This window comes from Canis aureus, chromosome 7 (genome assembly GCF_053574225.1).
Source record: "Canis aureus isolate CA01 chromosome 7, VMU_Caureus_v.1.0, whole genome shotgun sequence".
NCBI lineage: Eukaryota > Metazoa > Chordata > Mammalia > Carnivora > Canidae > Canis > Canis aureus.
In genome coordinates, this window is record NC_135617.1 from 10,980,250 (window position 1) to 10,996,819 (window position 16,570).

General features: G+C 34.8%; 1 long non-coding RNA gene across 1 annotated transcript in view; it reads left to right on the forward strand.

The window, feature by feature from the left end:
- Positions 1-9,487, forward strand: part of LOC144317066 (uncharacterized) — a 571,155-nt gene extending 561,668 nt beyond the window's left edge. The window contains exon 8 of the long non-coding RNA XR_013382942.1: positions 9,211-9,487. This is a non-coding gene — a long non-coding RNA (uncharacterized LOC144317066). The remainder of the gene's footprint in view (positions 1-9,210) is intronic.
- The last annotated feature ends 7,083 nt before the right edge of the window (positions 9,488-16,570 follow it).

The window sequence follows — 16,570 nt, forward strand, 5'->3', positions numbered from 1 at the left end:
TGATGTCTTAGGCATACTGTATATGCCTTCTGTACATCTGCCTTGTGAATAATTAACACTGCTGTTCCCTAGATAAAGAATTAGAGTAATTTTATGGAATAGACCTAGGCTCAGACCAGTAGAATGTTTGATTCCATCATCACTGATTCTACATTGTATCATGCTGTCTCAATTCAAGCAGAATACTAAAGCCACACTGGCAATTCCCAGGAAAATGTATGCACTTAGTACATTTACTGCTAGCTTTGCTGAAGACTGATTAAAATGACTGCAGAGTCTTTCTGTTAGTTATGGCTTCTGATTGCAGGGATTTGCCACCAGCTGTACCCATGAGCATGAGACCCAGTGGCTAGCACAGCAGGAGCACTGAACCCACTGATGAGCACTCAACTATAATCTCAGCACCTCCTTCCCTGTCCTACCTCAGCAACTTGAAGTTGGCAGAATGTGGATGTGATATCCAACTGTTAATATACACTACAGTGAAGCATTTACTGAAAATTATTTGGTATCCTAGGGGTCTACTTTCACATCACATTTGCAAAAAAAAAAATATTTTATTTGAACAGTTGCATGTCACTGTTACAACATTTTTATGTTAGTTGACTAACACCAGGTATCTGAAAACTAGATAGGAAATGTGGAAAATTAAGCAAGGTCAACAAAATACTTATTAAGAATTGACCAATTTCCCAAAATGAGTGATGAGTCTCAATATGCAGGCAACCATTCAGAGTTTCTCCCAATCCTTCTCCAAAAGTAGGAAAAGGAAATGTAGGCCACCCATGGTCACTGGGGGTAGTGGGGAGGGGAGAGACATAGGTACAGAGAACAGAGACTCCAGAAAAATTAACTGGTAGAGGGAACCAGATAATAGCTTAATTTCAGTAATCAAATGACGTAATGCATCCCTACATTGTTTATATTGCTATCATGTCTTTTTACTGCATATTCATGAACTGGAACATATCAAATTAGAGTTTGTGAAAATATAAACAAAACTGTACAAACAGGCAGCAGCCTACTTCCCTTCCACTTTTTTGAAAATCAAAATACTGAAGGATTAACACAGTGAAATTTGACATATTTCACTTCTATGCATCAGAAGTTTAAACTCCATGATATTTTCTAGGGTAAATGAGCACTGAAATAGTGAAGCACTGAGAAGACAAACCGAGATTCAGTCAGGTCTCTCAGAATGATCCATTTCAACTTCACATAATTGTGTTCACCATAATTTTATATCCTTTTGGTAGGCATTAAGTTACAGGTACAATATCACTTCCTTGGTTAAGTATATGTCCCATTACAATAAATTTTGCTTTAGACTAATATTTAACATGACTTTCAAATTTAAGAACACTGTTTTGCTTAATATTAATATATAAATATAAACACATTTTGACTATCAATATATCCAGACTTTGTGACAAACCGTAATTTCCAAGTATTTGTGTTTATTTTCACTAAAATTCAGTTTGCTGTACTGGACAGAAAGCCCTGACATTATCCAAGGGGGAAGGTTAACTATATTAACAGAATAACTTATTCCAATTAATACCCTGTTGATATTTTCCAGCTTGTATCTTCAGCATAGCAAATTGTGGCACAGCCTAAGTGCCAGGCAGCGATCCAAATCTCTACTCAGCTCTTTTATTCTAAGACTGGAACATTTTTTTACCCTAAAAAAATAACATCAAATTTCATTTCTTTTCATATCTCTGCCATGTATGTTTAGAAGATGGTGTAAATCCATAAGAATATCCCCGTTGTTTACATTTTAAGGAGGTAGAAATACCTATCATTTAATGAACCGTTTTATTTACACAAGAGTTTTAATATAATAACATCACTTATGGTGGAGCATGCTTGTAAGATCCTGCATGAAACCTTTAGGGGAATACAATTCTCATGATAGTTTAGGCTTAGGTTCTGTCAACACAATTAGAAAATCCCATCTATTTCTGTTGAGCTACACACACATGCACACACAGGGAAGCCTCCCTATTACACTACTTAATTAAACATTTGGCAGCTCTCTTCAACATTATACTCTGGGGAAGAAATCCAGATACTCATTCATTCATTCAGAAACTATTTACTGAACACTAACCTTGTGAGTTAACTGTCTAGGCAATACAGTATACAAGATAAAATACAGATCCCGCTCCAGCTAGGAAAGTACAGTATCCAGCAGGAATAGCCACGTTAGCATGCTTAGTCTAACTAGGATCCTACATTTCTCAAGAAAAGGATTCACTTTCTTTTTCTAGATATCCCAAAGGAAAGTGAGGAAGAGAGAGAAGCTGGCCTACACAACTGGTACAGCACATATTTGGGTGGCTGCAGCCTTGCTCTCCAAATTCACGTCTGGGAGCCACTCTGCTGGTGCCTGTAACTGAGGTCTCCTTGAGGGAGAAGATCAGGTTATTGCTGCCTCCCAGCAACCAATAAATTCAAACTCCATTATAATTATATTGAATAATTTTATATAATTTAAAAATGACTTACATTTGTACTTTTGATGAGTTTTTGTAAAGTTCTTCCTCTGGAGTACTTGAGAATACAGCAGTCTTCCTACAGTGTTATGTATTTTTATTTCATTTTTCCACCACCATTTTCCACTTCTAGCACACAGACGTCATATTTTGTTCATATGCATAGCCCGGGTATATTGCATAGTGCTTAGCACTTGCTATTTGTTATCTTCATACTTCCCTATGTATTTGGTTCTATTTGCCATATAATTCTGACCCATGCCTACTATGACTTTTCATATCTGTAGGGTCATTCAAAACCTCACCCCAGGTACCCATGACAGAGTTCGATACTGACTTTGGTCAGAATCCTATCCAAGTCTTATACTGAAAGCTCCCTTTTGCCCAGTAGAAGCAGGAGTAATGAAGGTACTATCATCTCTTTGGGCAACTGCCACAGTTCTTTCGAGGGGCATTGTGAGCTTGCAAGTGCTACAGCAGTGCTCACTTCCATTGATTGTAGACCTTAACGTCTATGTTGCCTGAAATAGAGCTAGATTGGCCAAGCTGGCTCTCTAAAGTCAGGGAAGTTCCTCACTTGGCAGTGTTTCTGAAGTCCAGAAGAACAAACCAAATAATGTCTAAGGTCATCAGCAAAGCTGGATCACTAAAATGGCCTCCGGAAGGAAGATCAGACATGTGCACTGTATAAGACAGTTTTCCTTTCATTAAAATAAAAATTTTTGTTTAAAATCAGTTTAATAATAACTGAGGTTCAGAAAATGTTCATTTATAGTCAGCTTTTGGGAATTGTACCAACATGTAAATATGAAAAATGTAGGATAAAAATTATTATTATTTTTTGGATAAAAATTATTTTGCAGTTGGGTGCCCTGGATGGCTCAGTCGATTGAGTGTCCAGCTCTTGGTTTTGGCGCAGGTCATGGTCTCATGGGTCTTGAGATCAAGCCCTGTGTTGAGCTCCACACTCAGCAGGGAGTCTACTCAAAGATTCTGTCCCTCTACCCCCGCTGCCCCCCATGCAACGTGCATGCACTCTCTTTCACTCTCTCAAATAGATAAATAAATCTTTAAAAAAGTATTTTGCAATAGGGAAATAAAAGATAATAAAATAGAGGAGGTGTTAGTAAATATGAATAACAATACTACACGATATGTTGCCATTCACGTTAATTATGAGCACACAAAAAATTTGAAAAGTCCTTTATATATCACTAAATGTATAAAGCCCTTCACACACAAGGCCGTAATAGAACTCTACCTCCCCAGGTGGTACTGCTTAATGCTTCCTCATCCAGGGGCTTACTATTTATCAGATGGTATAGACAGTCTCTCCTGAGCATTTTTCAGGGGGTTGATGGCTTTCTTGAGGAGCTTCTGGGGGTGGGGGCTGTACCTTCCACGTTAAGAACACATTCTCTAAGACATGAAAAGTTTAGTTTTTTCTACTTCTCAGGGGCATTTGCATTTGAGAAATGGATGGGTAGACTGTAATTACTGTAAGTGACTGAATCACGAGCAAAGGCTTCAGGTATTAGAATATGAACTGAGTATGATATATCCAATTCTCCTTCAGACAACAAAGATAGAGTTAATCATTGGAGAAATGCAGAGGGCATTCCCTTGATGGCTCATGAAGAACTTTGTAGAGCTGCTTCTACTTATCTTGGGAATTTTGATCACACCTGTGGGTTGTGCACATGTCCTTGAAGGATGAATTGAGTTCAATTTTGGAGAAAATTATTACTTTTTAAATTTTACATAATATTTGTTTAACACATGGCAGCATTTCTCAGGAGGGTCTCACTAAATGTAAGTGATTAATGAACCTCGAGCTGAACAGGAATCACATGGGGGTAAGCTTTCAATCTGGCAACTCTAATTAGTATCAAAACAGTCTTTATCTCTCTTGGTATTTGAGCTCTATTTCTTACCATCCCATCATATTTGATTTGCGATATATAGATGCCAAAATGCAAATAATCAGGTTTTTCTCAAATATGAATTTTAATAAATTTAATTTTGAAGGTATAGTGATTTCTCAAGTTGGGTGGGACAAAACATGGATCCTATATTCTACTGATATGTGCTGACTGCAGTTGGAAAGGGACATTCACCTCCTGGTCTTCTAAGCATCATTGAGCCCCTGAGATAGGATAAAATTATTTAATTAGATACTTAACTCCAGGAAATTAATTTATTACATTTCAGACAAAGTATCTGTCTTGCTGTAAGGGTGAACAGGTAAGAGATTCTCAACTATAATTTAATATTAATCTATTTGAGTACCTATAGTAATTTTTTTTCCATTTTCCTCCATTTTAAGGTAACTCATAATCTCATGTCATTTTTAACATTTAGGAAGTTTTGTAATATATAATAGCAAATATCATCAAGTATAGTTGCCCCTTTAAATAAAAATAAAAGGCTTAAAATGCAATTCATGGAAAAAGGATAATATTTCCAACACATACTAGGACAATCGGACAATCACATGCAAAACAGTGAAAATCAGTTGATAGCTTCTACCATATACTATGATTTGCTCAAAACATATATCATCTTAAATATATATCATCTAAAAGTATAACATTTCTAAAAGAAAATCACAGTACAAAATCTTTGTCTCCTTGTGTCAGGCAAAGATTTCTTTCTTTTTTTTCAATTTTTTTTTTTTTTTTTATTTTTGAGAGAGAGAGAGAGAGCACAAGTGGGAGGGGCAGGAGAGAATCTCAAGCAGACTGGGTGCGGAGCTGGTCATAGGGGTCAATCTCACAATTCCGAGATCATGACCTGAGCTGAAACCAAGAGTCAGAAGCTCAATGGATTGTACAATCCAAATATGCCAAGTCAGGTTAAGATTTCTTAGAAACATGATACACAAATGAAAATGAATACATGATACACAAAAATATTAAAATCGGTTTTCAGCAAAACTAAGGACCTTTCTTTTTCAGTTCATTTTTAAGAGAATGAAAAGATAGGCCACGTTTGGAAATTACATATAAAATAAAGCACTTGCACATAAGATTTATAAAAAACAATTCAAATATCAGTAAAAGATTTTATAGATATTTCCAAAGAAGATACACAGATGGCAAATAAACATATGATAAAACTACCCAACATAATTAGTTATTGGGGAAATGTAAATTAAACTCCCAGTGAAATGTCCTACATTCATGTTAGAAAGTTAAAAATTTTAAAAAGACTATACCAATTATTGGCAAAGATGTAATCTGACTGGAATTCTTATATACTTACGTTCTAACGTAAGTAGGACAAACATTTAAAGAAATAGTTTGGCAGGTTTTTTGTTTTTTTTATTTTTTTGGCAGTTTTTTTAAAGGTTAAACATGTACCTACAAAATACATTAGCCATTGTACTGCTAAGTATTATGATAAATTATAGCATATGTTCATACAAAGACTTTATCAGTTTTATTTGTAATAGACAAAAACTGGAAACAACACAAATGCTCCTTAACAGGTGCAGGACAAATTGTGGCATATCTCTATACAGTGGGATACTACTCAGCAATAAAAATAAATTTTTAATATATCTATCAATATGAATGAATCTCAGAATTGTTTCTTAAAGAAGGCAGACAAAATTAGTACACATTGCATGATTCCATTTATATAGATTCTGGAAAATACAAATATTCTGTAGTGGCAAAAAGCAGTTCAGTGGTTTTCTAGAGACTAAGGGTAGAGAGGATTATAGGGAAGATCAGAAGTAGGAATTTAAAAGAGGAGAGGAAATTTTGGGGTGATGGATATTTTGCTCATCTTAATTGTGGTGATGTTTTCATGGTATAGACATTTATCAAAAGTTATCAAAATTATGCATTTAAACATGTGCCATTAGTTTTATGGTTTTTATTTTTATGGTTTTTATTTTTATTTTATTTATTTATTCGTGATAGAGACAGAGAGAGGGAGAGAGAGGCAGAGACACAGGCAGAGGGAGAAGCAGGCTCCACGCAGGGAGCCTGATGCAGGATTCAATCCTGGGACTCTGGGGTCATGCCCTGAGCCAAAGGCAGACGCTAAACCGCTGAGCCACCCAGGGATCCCCCCATTAGTTTTATGTTAAGTAAGCCTAGGTGAAGCCCGTTAGAAAATCATGTCAAGGGATCCCTGGATGGCGCAGCAGTTTAGCGCCTGCCTTTGGCCCAGGGCGCGATCCTGGAGACCCGGGATCGAATCCCACGTCGGGCTCCCGGTGCATGGAGCCTGCTTCTCCCTCTGCCTGTGCCTCTGCCTCTCTCTCTCTCTGTGTGACTATCATAAATAAATAAAAATTAAAAAAAAAAATCATGTCAATTTACATATCTGGTACACTAGCAGCTAAGCCCCTTCTGTGGCCTTTTGCCCTGACAGCCAACCTTTGGCTTATTTAAAAGACATTTGGAAGGTATTAATAACTTTTGAAAATTAAGTATCTTGAGATGAGGAGACAGACTAGGGTAATCACTGATACACCAATGATTTTAACCACAACTAATATCAGGGCTGGAGTCACTAACAATGGAAAAGCAAAACATTCACATTTTTTTTTTATGCATGTCTTTTTTTTTTAATAATAAATTTATTTTTTATTGGTGTTCAATTTGGCAACATACAGAATAACACCCGGTGCTCATCCTGTCAAGTGCCCCCCTCAGTGCCCGCCACCCAGTCACCCCCACCTCCCGCCCTCCTCCCCTTCCACCACCCCTAGTTCGTTTCCCAGAGTTCGGAGTCTTCATGTTCTGTCTCCCTTTCTGATATTTCCTACCCATTTCTTCTCCCTTCCCTTCTATTCCCTTTCACTATTATTTATATTCCCCAAATGAATGGGACCATCTAATGTTTGCATTTTTTAAAACAAATTATTCATACAGAAAATGTTATTTGATTCCATGATTTCAGCTATGAAATGAAATATACCAATCTGGCTCTTTGGCTTTAATTCCTGACACTCATAGTTAGCTATCTACTAAACTTCACCTAAATGTTACAGGTAACTTGAGCATTGGCAACCACCGTTCCTCCCCTAAAATCTGTCCTTCTTGTTTTCCTTAGCTCTGTAAATAATAGTACCACTATCCACCTTGTTATCCGTCCCTGTAACTTGAACACTTTCCTTAGTGTTTTCCCAGACTCATTGTTTAATTCTATCAGCCATCGTGACCCATTGACTCTGACTCCTTATTTGTTGAATCCCTCTGTAAATGATTTTTCCTATTGATGTCATTCAGACCGTCAGTTTTCCATCCTGGATTGCAGACATGGCTTCGCTTATTTTTCTTCTTCTCTGTTGAACAAACATATCCTCATTCCAGCAAGAGAGAAAATGTAAACGGAAATTATGGTACACAATTTATTTCTCACACCACCCAATTTTAAAAATTTACCTTTTGTTGATGTGGGAGAGGAATGAACAATTTAATACTGTATAAAATAATAGATGAAAGTTATAAATAATAGGTAGAAAGACTTTTCTTTTCTGTCCCTCTCTTCCCTCACTGCCTTTCCCCCGTACCCCTCACCCTTTGTTAACTCTCTTCCTCCAGCTTCTGTCTCTCTCTCACAAAATCTAAATGCACATATGTGAGTTTGCATGTATTCATATATTAATATATGTGTATATTACTCTAAAATATATAATAGATGCTTCTTCATATTTATACTTAAGTGCCTACCTCATTTAAAATGTTGGATAGTATTTTTACATAATTCCATAACTTATTAATAAATTTTATCCTGATCAATATTAAATTTTTTTCCCACTAAGCTTGCTATGAGTAGCTTTGTACATATATCCTTATAAGTTCCTTTGGGCATACTTTAGTAGAATTCAGAATTGAAATTCCAGTGTACTGCTATGTTAAACCAAGGTGGCTCTTACAGATATTGGATACTTTTTGCTAGAAGTCAGTGGTCACGTTCTTTACATAAACTCATGGGATATTTACAAAAAATGACCATGTACTAAGCCACAAAGTCTCAATGAATTTCAAAGATCTGGTGTATATAGCCACAATGTTAGTATTAATTAAGTTAGGGACCAATTTTAAAAGATAACTTTAAACATCTTCTAAATTAGCATATCTGTCAAAGAATATATAATGCAAAGGGAACCTATTTGGGACTAAATGACAATAAAAATTGTATGTCAAAACTTTGGAGATCCAGTAAACAGAGAAAAAAATATTGCATTTTAAAAATGTTATAAGGAAAGAATGAAGGCTGAAAATTAATGAAGCAAATATCCTACATACCAAGTTAGGGGACAGAATGAGCCAAAATAAAATGAAAAGAAATAACTATTTTATATATTAATTATAAAGAAATTCATAAGAATGATAAATACGAAATTAATAGCCACGGTTACCTGTTTGTAAAAGAGAAGAAAATGTGTTTTGGCAAGATATACAGGGAGTTACAACTGTACTGGTTATGTTTTATTTCTTAAGATTGGGAGTGGGTATGGGTCCAATGTAGTAGTTTTTTTTCTACAGGACTGTTTTATAATAATGTTTTAATAATAAATAAAATTTAATAATAAGAATAATAAAATAAAAGTTTAAATAAAAATTTAATAATAAAAATAATAAAATAAAAGTTTACAGAATTTACTTAATAATCTCCCTGGTTAGTAACTTACTCGTTACTAATTTACCTTCAGCAAATAGTTTTTGAACTTTTTTTTTTTTTTTTTTAGGATCTTATTTGTTCATGAAAGACACACAGAGACCGAGACACAGGCAGAGGGAGAAGCAGGCTCCCTGTGGGGAGCGTGGTGAGGACTCGATCCCAGGGCTCTAGGATCATGACCTGAGCCAAAGGCAGATGCTCAACCACTAAACCACTCAGGTGTCCCTATTTTTTGAACTTTAAAAATGGTGTTTACCCGCATTAGTAATCTAGATATTTTTTTTTCCTTTTTCATTATTGTCTTTCAAAGGGTATCAATTTTGTTCTTTAGCACCAAATCTAGAAAGCATGCAAGGAAATGTTATACTTTTAAGACACTTATATCCCATTCAAGGTCTAAAAGTTATCTTTATTTATTCTTTGATTTTTAAACTTGTTTGGTTTGTCTCTATTGTCTCTGCTCTATATCGCTTCTGTTAACTATAAAATAATAATAAAAGGTAGCTTTAAGGGGACTGATTTATAATAACTTTAGAGGCAAATTAAGCACAATTAAGTGCATATAACTGACATGAAATTATTATAATAAATGGTTATGCAAGATTTTATCATACATATTGTATAATGTGACATAAGCTATTCTTTTGTTTCGTTTCGTCTTTTTTGGACCTTGATTTTCAGTTAGTCATTGGCTTACATCTTATCTCCTACCATAATGGCAGAAATTAATGGGATAAAAGTACTCTATTCAAAGACAAATTATCATTTCACTGATCTACTTCAGTAAGTGCAAATTCCCTCTGCACCCATTAAAAGGTTTAGAGCAGTAGAAAAGTGCTAGTTAACTAAAATTGTGTTTCCTTTCTTAGACCATAAAACTTCCATTTACTTCATGTGTTAAACCTTTTTGTAAATACAGTAATTCTGAAGGCTTTCGGTATTGTGTGATACATATTTTGGCATTGTAGCTATTCTGGAGTTCTTCCCTGGTACTTTAATTTTGTGGTTCAGTGAACAAAACTTTGAGTTCTCCGGGAGGATTTGTACTTAAAACAGTCAGGGGTGTACTGCCTGACGAGACATTCAATCTTTTCCCTTGATGAGGGTGTCCAGTCAGAACAGCCCTTTTGTTTTTGAACTCAGGAAAGGTTTTAAAGAAAATTATCATTCAGACCATAAAAAGCAGCTATGGTTTTCCCAGTGCTCTACAGTGTCACAATCTAATACACGTTCAGTAAATGTTTTCAGAGACTCTTGCTTATGATGATGAAATTGGAATCTCTTTTTTTCTTCATTTAGCCTCTGTAACTCAGAATAATGTTAGGGAATTCCATGTCAGAGTGTGAGTGAGTGACAACATATTGCATAAAATTAAATCCTCAAAACCATTGTATGAAGTAGGTCTTAGTTAACTTCATCTACGGACGAGAAACCAGAGGCTTAGAAAAGTAGGCGAACATCCCCAGAGCCAAATTGGTGATAAGTAGCACATCTGGAATTCAAACTCATGTCTTTCTGACCCCCACACCCCAAATAAGACAAGTATTCTATTTAAAAAGACAATATTTATAATTAAGTTAATCAAAAGTATTCATCAAATAACTAACATTTGGAAGGAAGTATTCCTGGCCCTGAAGTAGATAAATAAATAATAAACTCATTGTAATGGTGAATTTTACCTTTGGTCATGTGACTCTACCTACCAATTTTACTATAGTTTCTTAGATTTGTGGATATATTGTTAGCTATTCTGGTCTGCTTTTCCCTTCAAGATTTATTATGAACCACATTAGAGAAATACTTCCTTTAGAAATAAAAACTGGAATTATATTAACCAATAAATTTATATTATTAAAACATACAATAAAGACTGAACACTTATAGCAGAGCATGCAGTTATACTAAAATTAATATCTTATGAGAACTTATTTCTGCATTTTGATTACAACTTAAGATTTCACATATTTACACATATTATTGAATTGGTTATTTCATATCTTTTATACATGATTAAGGATTTGAGTGGCAATATCCTATATATATTAATCATTTTCAAGTTATTTTCTATGATTTCTTACAGTTACTGAGACAGTGAGTGTGATTTCTGTTGGACTTGCCTATTCCAGCCTGAAATCAGCTGCCCATTTTATTGGATCCATCTCTGGATAGCCAGATAAAGGGAAAAATTTTGTGTCTCAGGGTCTGACAATGCTGCAAATTCCATTCCCCACTTTCTAATTTATATTGTCATCTATCCTGCAGAATTTCTGGTCAACAACTTTACTAGTTCCCCACTCCAAACCTCTACGTTCTTTTAACACAGATTTTTCCCTATCTCCTTGAATACCTGAATCCAGTTTCCTGTGGGGCAGAGAGCACCACCCCACCTCTCAGCTCTGGTGCTTTTGAGTTCTGTCTCTCCCCTGGTTCCCCTGGTAATGGGGAAATTAACGAGTTTCTTCTCAAAATCTGGGAGATCTTCCCTTTCTAAATATCTGGAAAACCTTCATGTTGGGGACTGTTGCTACCTAGAAGACAGGACTCTGTGCCGCTCCAAACACCTCTATTCATCCCACAAAAGTCCTAATCTGATTCCATATCATTCCTTTCCCTTAGATGAGACCAAGCCGGTTATGGTTATATCTAGGGAATTACATATGTGTTATCAGTTAAAAACTTAATGTGTATATCAAGGAATCATTTCAGGAAAAACTAAAATATTTTAGAATTAACTTACTGATAGTTGAAGGGAACAGAGGACTTTGTGATTTGTCCTATTTACTTAATTATCCCCAAATTTCCTGATTGACCATTAGAAAAGCAGGAAGAAAGTCAGGAGAAAAAATGTTTGTTGGTAATAGCTGGAAAGGGGAAACAATTTTCTGTTCATCTGCCAGATTAAAGAACATTTTAATTTGAGGAATAAGGACTAATTACCTAATTAGCAGGTCCTTTCCTATAAAGGTTTAGGCACAGAATAAATAGAAATGCTTAACTGAGCAGAAATATAGAGAAGCAGACTGAGAAGTCCTTTAATACTTCTGAGTATCTGTTTCTTCATCTATAAAAATCCTTGGTTAAAATCATCAGTAAAGTATCTTTCCACTTAAATAACATAATCTAAACCCTGATCAGGAGAATCTCTGACAGCTGGGATTTCAAAGGCAGATCTTTATATTTATTTAAAAGAATATCTTTTTATAGATTAATATTAACTGGTAAATTTACATCTATATTTATGTCTATTTTTCTGTATTTACATTTATATTTCTGTCTCTACTACCATTGAACAGTCGACTATCTATCTATCACCTATTTTATTTATAAGTAGACTCCACAGGGCTTGAACTCAATACTCCGAGACAAGACCTGAGTTGAGATCAAGAGTCAGATGCTTAACCAAGTGAGCCACCCGGGTGCCCCTAGATTTTATGTTTATTTTCAAAATTTATCCTTTGGAAAATATTTATTGTCTACTCCAAAGGATACTGAGTAGTTAGAACTAATCCCTCCTCTAATCCTTTTATGGGTATGTGGACTGGGGGGTGGTATTTGTTGTTTAATCCAGTGGTATTATCTGAGAAGGTAAGCCACCAAAGGGATAAAACACAATATCAGTGTATTCAGAAAGAAACAAGACCATTTCTAGATACCAAGAAGTTGATGTCAAAATCAGAATATAGTTGGGTTTCCACAGTTGGATGGATGAGAAAAAAAATTCCAGAGGGAGTTGGGCTGGAGCAAAGGCCCAGAGGCTAAGAGGCAAGGGGTATATCCAAAGGAAGGTAAATAGATCAATTTGGCTGGAGCAAAAAATCACTAGCAGAATATGAGCCTGAATGCCAGATCATATTGAAGGAATGATACATTTTAGTTTGTTCAGCTGCCATTTGGAAGTACTTGAATGATTTTGAGGGAGTGATTTATGTAGTTTACAAAAACATGACTAGAAACAGAGATTGGATGGGAAGAGGGGCTGATGAGAAGAGTGAAAAAAAAATTAGAAACTATTGTTATAGTATAGGCAATAGTCAGAAAGAAAGGAGGACTCAGATATAAAGACTACTTGCATAATGAAGGATGGGAAAAAGAAAACATGATTTTGAAATGACTGTAGGAACAGTAGGCATTTGAATAAAATGAGGGGCAGGATTCAACAGCTTTGTCAAGCAAATTGTTGAACATGTAAGAGTAGGTTCAAGATATTGCCTAGAAACACTTGAGAATTAATTGCAAAATGATAAATATTAAATAGGGTATTCCATCTTTTAAAAAAATTACAATATTGTGTTAAGAATGAATTCATTTTTATCATTTTTAAAATCTTTTTAAAGATTTTATTTATAAGAGAGAGAAAGAAAGTGAGTGAGAGGAAGGGCAAAGGGAGAAGCAGATTCCCCGCTGAACAGGGAGCCCAACTGCCCAATACAGGGCTCTATCCCATGACACTGGGATCATGACCTGAGTAGAAGGCAGACACTTAACTGACTAAGTCATCCAGGTGCCCAGATTTCATTTTTAAATAAGAAAACTGAAACTCAACTGGTTACATGGGCTGCTCAAAGTCACATGATCAGTCAACAGCACTTACACTGAGATTCATACTCTGTTTGAAGTAACAGGTGTAGTATTGACTCCTTTTCTGAGACTTTTGATGAGAAAGAGAGAAATTGAGAGAATAATATCTTAATGATTTTGTTGTTTTGCATATTTGTGTTGATATAGTAGAAGAACATGATGCTAAGTGAGAATAGTTTTCTCTGCTGATGATATAAGGCTTGGGAGGAGATGACTGAGAAGTGGAACCAAAGTACAAGCTGACTTCAGGAAGGAAAGCAACTACTTTTCCTTTGAGACATGAAGGAAGTCAGAGACATGGAGTCATTAGAGTCCGAGTCAAGAAACTGAGGTGCTCTGGAGATAAGCGGAAAAATGTAAAAATTTTATGGAGTAAACATTTGAATTTGAGTGAACATTTGAATTTCACTGAAAAATGAGAAACCAGATGAAGGCAAATAGCATGACTATACACACTTGACTCTTGCACATCACAGGTGTTAGGGGGTGCTGGCCACACTACGACACTAAAAAAAAAATCCATGTATAACTTTGACTCCCCAAAACCTTAACTACTAATAGCCTCCTGTTGACCAAAAGCCTTACCAATAACATAAACAGTTGATTAATACATATTTTGTATATGTACTATATATGCTGTTATTAGAATAAAGCAGGCTAGAGCAAAGAAAAGGCCATTAAGAAAGTAATTGAAAGAGAAAACACATTTACAGTATTCTCTAATACCATACGTTTATGTCATCTGTTACAAAATGAAGTATCTGTTAGTACCCACATCACTATCGTCTTATAGGATACAAAACATTATAGATATTGTGCATATTACTAATATTAGACATCAAAAATGAAAAGATAATATGAAAAAGAAATTCATGTTTATTTACAGATATAATGATTCATGCATTGATAATGAAGAAGCAGCAGGGTGATTGCCATATGATAACCTAGTATAATTGCTATGATTCCTTCATGGTAGCTAGCCTGTATGCTAATAAATGAATTGTTGTAAAATTTTTATGGCATATAGTATTATACTCATTTCATAATACGATATTAGAAACATTAATGTTTGACATTTCTAGGCTACATGGTTCATCTGTGAGTTTTTCCAAATTGTCATAAATCTCCAAAATTTTTCTGATATGTTTATTGAAAAAAAATCTGTACATAAATGGATATATGCAGCTCATGCAGCTCAAACCCATGTTGTTCAAGGGTCAACTAAAGTCAACTTCTGTGACTTTTTAAAACAATGATTAAAATCTAAGAGGCCATATTTACTCAAAGAATACTGCATAAGTCAAGGCGTATTATGTTACCCATAAATTAAAACTGGTATATTCAGGTCAAAATTACTTTTACCTATCAAAGAGTAACACATTATTTTCAGAGGATTAGTTAAGAAGATCATGCCTCTCTGCAGCTTCTGGCAGCTATTTACTTATAGCCTGACTGGCAACTCTGGAGCTTATCAGTTGGAAGTGCTTTCCAAAGCGACCTGCCTAAATGGAGCCATGTACATCCTTACTCCTCTAGTTAGCAATATGAGAAAATAGAATAAGTAGAAAAATAATGACCAACTTAAACATTTATAATAAGTTATACTTTTCATAAAATATGGGTTTTGTTCATCATTAAGTGGTAATTAAGTATACATAATAGCACAAGAACAAAGTAGGGTGTACAACTTACTGAATTATAAATCACAGAAAATTAAATCACATTAAGTTATGGTGGTCAGGAAAGGTTTAAAGGAGGATGTGAGATGGATCAACCTTTGAATTATCTTTTGGGTTTAGAAATATGAAGCATATGGAATAAGGAATTATGAGCAAGTAGAAATGGGAGTTGTTTCTGGAACAATGAATAAACTAAATTGACTGAAAAGATTTATATAATTAAAATTGATATTCTTGGAAAAATAGTTTGGCATTAGATATAGAAGATAATATTCATTTATAAAATGAAGAAAATAAATTTTAAGCAATGTTTAATGTGTTCCAAGGAGGTGTTTCAATGATTACTTTGGAATGAGAAAAAGAGAACAAATGAAAGATGTGATGATCCAATGCACATTAATAGCCACTGACTTGACTAAGCCAATAGCAGAGAGAATTGAAATAAATGAACAAAAGTCATGTAAAAGAGATTTAAAAGAGGAAAAAATATACTGTTCACAAAGAATATGATAAATATATGCATAAAAAATAAAAGCATGGAAGAGTCAAAGCAACTACTATATTCAGACAAGAATTCTAATGAGGTATAGGGAAGTATGTGGAAATGAAATTGGAAAATGTATCCAAAGCTAAGATGCAAAAGGCCATTTTAAACAACTTGAAATTTATCTTGCATAAAATGAGTCCTCCACAAAGCTATTTTAAGCACAAGGAGAGGCAGAGGTAAAATTAAAGGAAAGTTTCATTTGTTTGGTTGCTTGTCATAGGAAGTGAGAGGTAAAACTTGAATTTGGATGGTGAGGGGCCAACAGAGCAGAAAACTAAAGGGACAAAGCTCAGTCAATGTTTGATAGAGTATTCTAGAGGATCAAATCAAGAGCACAGGAGTACAAAGTAGTTGTAGGATAAAAAGACATGATAAAAGAGTGAAATATAAATGTTAAATTATCCAGAAGTAGAAATTGAGTTTCAGATTTGTGGCCAACTGAATAGATACAAAAATAAATAGAATTAGCAGCACCTGGTGAAGAAGTTAGGGAATTATGAAAATCCCTAAATTGTGAACAAAATGTATGAAAAAATGTGGCACAGACAATGGATTTCACAGACCAGAAGAAGATAAGTTATGAAAGGAGACTTGCAGAAGAACGGCCTAGAAATCGACAACAG